At 43.7% G+C, this 7,724-nt stretch overlaps 1 protein-coding gene across 3 annotated transcripts in view; it reads right to left on the reverse strand.

Moving 5' to 3' along the window:
* Positions 1-4,106, reverse strand: part of SLC7A2 (solute carrier family 7 member 2) — a 67,762-nt gene extending 63,656 nt beyond the window's left edge. For all 3 annotated transcript variants that reach the window (XM_061177554.1, XM_061177552.1, XM_061177553.1), the window contains exon 1: positions 3,976-4,106. The gene's annotated coding sequence lies outside the window, so the exon portion shown is untranslated. The remainder of the gene's footprint in view (positions 1-3,975) is intronic.
* Between the last annotated feature and the right edge of the window lie 3,618 nt (positions 4,107-7,724).

The raw sequence follows: 7,724 nt of genomic DNA on the forward strand, positions 1-7,724 counted from the left end.
AAGGAAGTGGGCTTTGATGGCATAAACAGCATTGTATTAGGTATGACTGTATGAAGACTTAAAAGCCTTGATGAAACCAGAGTGGGCGAAGGAAAGAAAAGAATTTTCCCCACAACTGTGGGAAAAACTAGCAAGAATCAACAAGGAACATAAAAATTCTTTGTTGTGTATTGTTCATAAAATATTCCAAAAATAAATATAACATAGTCAGGGCTTTTTTTTTTTTTTTAAACTCCTAGAAGAAAGGTTATGAAATGTTCTTATCTCATCCACCTCACTGCCGAATCCCAGATGATACAAGTTCTGAACAGAGGCGCTAGTTAGTATGCAGCACTAGAATAGGTGTGAACGTATGGGTTTTATTTTTGTATTTTTTATTTTATTTTTGTAGTGGGATAAGGAGAAGGCATAAAATTAAATACATGACATTTGCAGTACTAAGCCATCACATAGGACACCCCAGCTGATGTTTCAATCTTGGATGTAAGAAACTTCAAGATTTTCAACAAACCATTCATGCTCGTACACACCCAGAAAAACCGAGAACCACAGACTTTTCTGAGGAGAGATATTGTAAGTAAAAGTCTAAATATGAACAGAAGAGATGTGACCCACATATTCAAATCCAGACTTTTAAACAAAAACCACATTAACTCAAATCTTAAGTCAACACTAATTGTACTTACCAATGAGAAGGTTAACAATGGCAGCAGAGGCCATTCTCAGAAGTATTTAAGGTCTAAAAGAGTCCACAAGCACTTGAAAAATAATAGCATACTGCTTGTTTCCACAGATTAATATGTAACAGTTATTTTTACTAAATTGGACAAAAAAAAATTAGTAGGTAAATCATCCTCTGATTATCTTAACTCAGCTAGTTAGAGCTTGATCAACTAGTTAGAGTCTGGTGGAAATGAACCCCCAGTTGTTGCTTTGGTTTTGTCCATAGCATCTACAACATTTCCACAGACACCACTTCTTAGAAAATAGCCAGAAATGCAATGAAAGGAAAATATAAGAGTCAGGACAAATTTGTTACTACCAGTAAAACAAAAATGCCAAAGCACATGTGCTTTTGACGATGGAACATAAAGTAACATCATCTTCATATTTCAGAGAATGGGTTCCTTGTTTGCTTCCTGGTGTAGAGAGTACTGAAGTCATCTGTTTATAGGTGTTGTTACTTTACATAAAATTACAACAAAATAAATAACTACTCTTAAAATCCATCAATGGAGGGTTTCCGAAATATAAAAATAATTGTAGAATCTCTCCAAAATTGGAGCTGCACACTACTTTTCGATGTCTAATGCTGAGTACAGAGTAGGGACTCAGTACTTTCCAATGAAGGAATATACCTTTGAAGACAGACATAACACCCTTTTTTAAAGTATTAAAATCAGTGGCGTTCACTCAACAATAAGGAGCACATGTTATGTGCCAGACATTGTGTTAGGCTGTAGAATGAAAAGCTATTAAAACAGAAAACAATGAAAAGAATAATATCATTATTTTTTTTCTTATCCAGGCTATATTTACATGGTTTTGAATATTCAGACAAAGGTGTAGGACTAAGTTAACCACTTAAATCCTCAAAATCATTTAGACAAGAGGTATCATGTAACTGAAATCTTAGTTAACTGAGTTTTTCAGTATTCAGTTGGGTGACAAAACATCCAAATGGGCACATGTTACTACGTATGTGAATATTCAGAAGTATACTCAACTGAAAATGTTGCTTTTGTTCTAAATGTCTGACATGCAGTACGTAGTCTACAAGAAGCCAGTCCATGAAATCAATGTGTTCATATCCTGTTTGGGGAAATAATAAAACAAATAGCAACCTACCGGTATCTTCAAGGTTCTGTTTTGCAAGTTGGTCACTGAAGGGCATCAGAATAAAACCAGCAGATGGCTCTGAACACTTAAAAAATACATACATGTATAGAGAGACAGATATGGATATACGGAGCAGCGAGCAAATATAACAAAACAGAAGGGAAGACAGAAACTAAGCTAAATAGAGAAGTCACAAAGGAAAACTATGAGGGAGAGTCCATTTGAAAAAGCAGGGCCAAAAAAGAGAAGGAATGGCCACAGACAAGGGCTCCAGGTCTGGCCAGAAGAGCCAGGAGAACCAATGATAAATTATGCAAGGCAGCCTGAGAAGAGAACAAGGTGGGCCACCTAGAAAGGAGACTAGGCACCTCCACTCTGAGAAGGAGGCACCTCCACTCTACTGCAGGTTTGCAGTAGAAAGCAAGAAACATGAACTTTAAAATCCTTCAGACACATATGTCCCAATGACAAAAAACCATGAGCGTACAAGACGAAAAACTCCAGAGTATTTTCAGACTTTTAAAACTCCAACAGGTACCATGTCTTCCCTTCCAGCCTCTAAATCCAGGGATAATGATTAGAGACTTTGGAATCAAAAGGGCTTTAGTAACAGGTTAAGCTAAACGAGGCCAAGGATTCTGCAAATTGAGTCCTTGCAGATACCATGCAGAGTTTTACTCTGGTCTCCAAGGCCACGGCACACCCAAAAAGACTAAGGTAAATGACATTCCCCTAATCAAGGCACAGTGCAGAAACCAAATGAGGGGCAAGGGAGGAAACTTGAAAACTCCTAATAAATAACGTGGCTTCCAGAGTCATCCAGAGTAGCTAACTAGCAACTTTTCAGGGAGAAATAAAAATGCATATGTTCTATTTCACTGAGAAATCATTCCATGTCCAGCTTTAGTGCGATTAAAAGAAAAAAAGGATTTAATATTACAAAAAGGAAAAAGCAACCATAAACATATAATTAGCATATTCTTACCCTGTACATCTTCTAGAAGAAGATCACAAGCACAAATGTTTGCAATTTCCTAAGGAAATAATTACTATTAATGCTGAGGGGGAAGAGAAGTGACAGAAGTTCTAAAGACTGCCTAGGGCAAGAATAAAAAAGCATCAAGTCAGAGGCCACAGACACACTAACTTCGTATCTCAAGTCCCCGCCGGGATTCAGATAGCTCTGCTTGAATAAAATCCGACGATATCCCCTAGTTAAAAGGATGAGTGTTTCTGTAGAAACGACTAGATAAATCTTATCACCAGTCGTAAACGCTTTTTTAGGCAGTTCTGCATACATATTTGAGAGTTTGAATATTTGAACATTTTTACTCCTGAAATCTGGGTACTGTTTGCACTTCAAAAGACTTATATAACTCTGTGAGCGGATTTCTTTTCAATATGTTTAAGATACAATCTCTGAAAATGTTAGTCCTTGGATTGGATATACGCATACCCAGAAGTTGCAAAGCTCTCCGGAGGAACGGGTACTCTGGGGTTGACCGGCAGAGCTCCTAAACGTCAAGAATGCTATTTGGAGTTCAAGGTTGAAGGCGGCATGAAATAGGCTTGAAAGAGTATAGCCCATCTCAAAAGGGTTTAAAACTGCACCTTTACTTAAAAAATACCCCAAACAGACAGCACGACGGGCCCTTTTACCTGTCCTACCAGTGCCGGGCAGGTCAGGGTGTGGAAAGACTTCCACAGCTCCGAGCGGTGTCCTACATGTAACCCAAGAGCCTCAAGCGAGCGGCAGGCGAATTCGGGGACCCGCCAGTGCGCAGGGCGGGGGCGGAGGCCCGGCCGGTCCTCCCGCACGAGGGTGCCCAGGGCCCCTCGGGACCAGGGCGGCCAAAGGGACCCGCGGCGTCGCCGTGCCAGGCCGCCTACCGGCCCCCGCGACACGCACGGCGGCCGCGGATCCCGACGCCCAGGGGGCCGCAAGGGGCGAGGCGAAGCCCGGAGCGCGGCCCCGGGACTCTCCGTCTCCGAGGGGCCGGAGCGCGGCCTCCGGGCAGCTGCGCGCAGCTGGACGCGGCCCCGGGCGCCTCCGCCCCAGCCCTTCCCCTCCGGCTCGGCGCCCAGGCCGCCCCTCGCCTGCGGCCCCTCCGCGCCGCCCGACCCTCGGCAACTTACTGGGGCAGCGCGAGGGCCGCGACGAGGGGCCGGGGGTGGGCGAGCGGCTGGAGAGTGTCGGGGCCCGCGGCTCGGGGAGGGTGCTGGAGCGGCCGCCGCCTCGCTGGTCCGCGCCGAGACGAGCGCCGGGGCCGCCGCGCTGCAGAAGGCGGGCTGGGCAGGTGGGCGCCGCTTGTGTAGCCGCGCCGGGGGCGGGGCCTGGCCGGGGGGCACCGCCTCCCCCGCCCCCCTTCCTCCCCCCCCAGCCCCCGCGCTCGCCGACCCCCCACCCGAGCCCGCCTCCCGCCCCGACAGTCCAGGCCAAGCTGGCCAGCCCTCGGGGTAGGAGGGTCGGGCTGCAGCGCCGCGGAGTCTGTCTACGGCCCGGTGCACTTGGCCGTGCGCTCGGCCCGGGCTAGGCCCGTGGGCGCCGGCGGGCGGGGGAGGCCGAGCTCTGCCGGGCGGCGAATTCTTGCTTTCCCTGGAGGTCCCAGCCTCAGGGGCATCTCCGAGGCTGCTTCTAAGTAGAGTTCCTCTAAGTTGGAGTTTTGTCCCCGATTTATTTTTTATTCTGAGAAGAATTTGCAAGTAAGAAAGTAATGATAATAAAATATGTCAAGGACCGTAATATATAGAACCCAGATGGGCGTGCTTTGTCAAATAGTACTACTTCACCAGTAAAAACCGTAAACCCTTTATTACAATGTTTAGTTGCTAGTTTGAAAATCCCGGTAATGTGAATAGGTAGTCCTGATGATTTAGGGGTGGGCTTATAAGAAAGTGACATTTGCTGTTTCTGAGAGAGTAGTAAGAGTTACATAACCAAGGTTTCTCATGCTGTGCTGTTGTTTACTTTAGGGGTCTCTGATAAGATTAAAGACACAGCATGAAACTGTTCATTTTAATCCAAAAGGAGGCCAACACTGGCACTGAATTGAACAGTGAGTGTATATTATTGGTTTTTTTAAATTTTTATTTATTTATTTATGGCTGTGTTGGGTCTTCGTTTCTGTGCCAGGGCTTTCTCTAGTTGCGGCGAGCGGGGGCCACTCTTCATCGCGGTGCGTGGGCCTCTCACCATCGCGGCCTCTCTTGTTGCGGAGCACAGGCTCCAGACGCGCAGGCTCAGTAGTTGTGGCTCACGGGCCCAGTTGCCCCGCGGCATGTGGGATCTTCCCAGACCAGGGCTCGAACCCGTGTCCCCTGCACTGGCAGGCAGATTCTCAACCACTGCGCCACCAGGGAAGCCCTGTATTATTGTTTTTGTTTGATGGAAAGATCTACCTTATTTTGTTGAGTAGTGTGGTAAACATCTTTATTCATCTACCAGTAATGCTCTTCCCTTTGGCAAAGTGCCAAATTCATATTGCAGAATTATATGTACATTTTTCATGTGACGTTTTAAATCATTCTTAACTTCTCTAAGACATGTGTTCCCAAGAGAATCTGATTAAAGATTTGGGGCTTCACTCCAGAAACTGGTCCATGTACAAAATCTCAATGACTATTTCAGAAGCGCATGTACCTCATGAAGCCATTAAGAACCCCATTAAAGAACTGGAAATCTAAATAGCAACATGGCTACAAGAGTATTATCTGTTCTAGTAAATGTCCTAAGTCATAGAGACACTGTTAATATAAACTTACTTTTATAGTATAAAATGGATTCCTTATGCAAATAATTATTAATGACATTGAGGAAAATGATACATATAGACTCTGACACCAAATTCATTCAGTCCCACAAAGGCTAAGAGGCATTGTACAGGGGGGTGAAGACTCAAGACTCAAGAGTATTTGTCTAATTTCTAAAGGTTAAGAACATAATCTAAAATTTTTTACCTGTTTTTCTTTCTTTAATAGAGATTGCTATTTTTTAATTTATGTGATTATTTCCCCGCATATTTTTATTTAAACATTGTGAAGGGACAGTCTGTAATTAGGTTGCAGAACAATGATTGGGGATAAACTAATCTACTTGACATTTAGAAACTGCTAATTTAGTCAAAATACCAATCTTTGAGTTTAATCTAGTAATCTGCGCATCTGATTTTGGTACTTCCTGAAACAATACATGTGTCCATGTGTGTGAATAATAAAAGCTATTTCATCTCTAAGCAAAAACGAATGAGTCCTTTCGAACAAGCACAATGTTTGATGAATATCTTGACACAGTAGAAGTTTTTTTCTTTAATTAATTTATTTTATTTTTGTCTGCGTTGGGTCTTCGTTGCTACGCGTGGGCTTTCTCTAGTTGCAGCGAGCAGGGGCTACTCTTCGTTGTGGTGCGCAGGCTTCTCACTGAGGTGGCTTCTCTTGTTGTGGAGCCCAGGCTCTAGGTGCGTGGGCTTCAGTAGTTGTGGCTCGTGGGCTCAGTAGTTGTGGCTTGTGGGCTCTAGAGCACAGGCTCAGTAGTTGTGGCGCACGGGCTTAGTTGCTCCACGGCATGTGGGATCTTCCTGGACCAGGGATCGAACCAATGTCCCCGGCATTGGCAGGCGGATTCTTAACAACTGTGCCACCAAGAAAGTCCCACACTAAAAGTTTTGATTTATATATTCCTTTTCCTGTTTGCAATTATTTGTTAACTGTGAACCCCGTATCTCATCTTTGGTTATTACTCAAATGTTAAAATGTATTTAGATGTAGAAAGAATAGAAGATCCACAGATCTAGTATGAGTCTTTAAGACTGACTCTGAGAGACAAAGGATATTAGAATAGAACATTTAGAAATAAAATGTTTGACATGGACTAAGCTATTTTGACGTCTTCATTTGCACTTCCTTTAGCACTACTCTATTCCTGCTACAGAAACGGAATTATTGTCTTCTCCCTATTTGATTAATCCTTTCACCCACCTTCTGCCTCACCTGTGTGGAGTACTGTACAGTAGTCACTTTTCATTTTCATCTGTCAAACTTCCTGCTTAGAAATGAAACAGAGGGGGCTTCCCTGGTGGCGCAGTGGTTGAGAATCTGCCTGCCAATGCAGGGGACACGGGTTCGAGCCCTGGTCTGGGAGGATCCCACATGCCGCGGAGCAACTGGGCCCGTGAGCCACAATTACTGAGCCTGCGCGTCTGGAGCCTGTGCTCCGCAACAAGAGAGGCCGCGATAGTGAGAGGCCCGCGCACCGCAATGAAGAGTGGCCCTGGTTGCCGCAACTGGAGAAAGCCCTCGCACAGAAACGAAGATCCAACACAGCCAAAAAAATAAATAAAATAATAATTAAAGGTGCTAATAATTAAAAAAAAAAAGTTAAAAAAAAAAAAGAAATGAAACAGAAAATCCAAGTTAGTCATTTTCAGCAGAAGGAGTAATCTAGGTTGTTGTCTTCCAAAGATTTCAGAAACATTTGTGCATGTCTGAACTCCTAAGGTTTTACGAAATTACAGGGAAGTTCAAGGGACTTTTGTAGCTCAATAAATTCCACACCCTGTACTCCTACACTTGCCAAATACAACCCAGAGTAAGTCTCATATCCACGAATAAGGGATTTACTTTAACTATCAAGGCTGAATGAGTTGATTCTTATTAGTTCTAATTTTGACTCCATTATCCCCAAGCTATTTCAGCAAAGACAAAGCTAAAATCCCCCAGTTTTTAAAAAATGGTTGGATACTAGATATTGAAGCTTGTTTTATAATTGAATAAATAGGGTTGAAGGAGAAAAAAATATTGGATCAGAGTTCAGACCACTAGAGTTTCAAGTGCTTTCAGGCCACTGTTGTTCTCCATTTCCCTTTCAAAAACATGTAAAAAATTAAAGG

This window comes from Eubalaena glacialis, chromosome 20 (assembly GCF_028564815.1).
Source record: "Eubalaena glacialis isolate mEubGla1 chromosome 20, mEubGla1.1.hap2.+ XY, whole genome shotgun sequence".
Lineage (NCBI taxonomy): Eukaryota > Metazoa > Chordata > Mammalia > Artiodactyla > Balaenidae > Eubalaena > Eubalaena glacialis.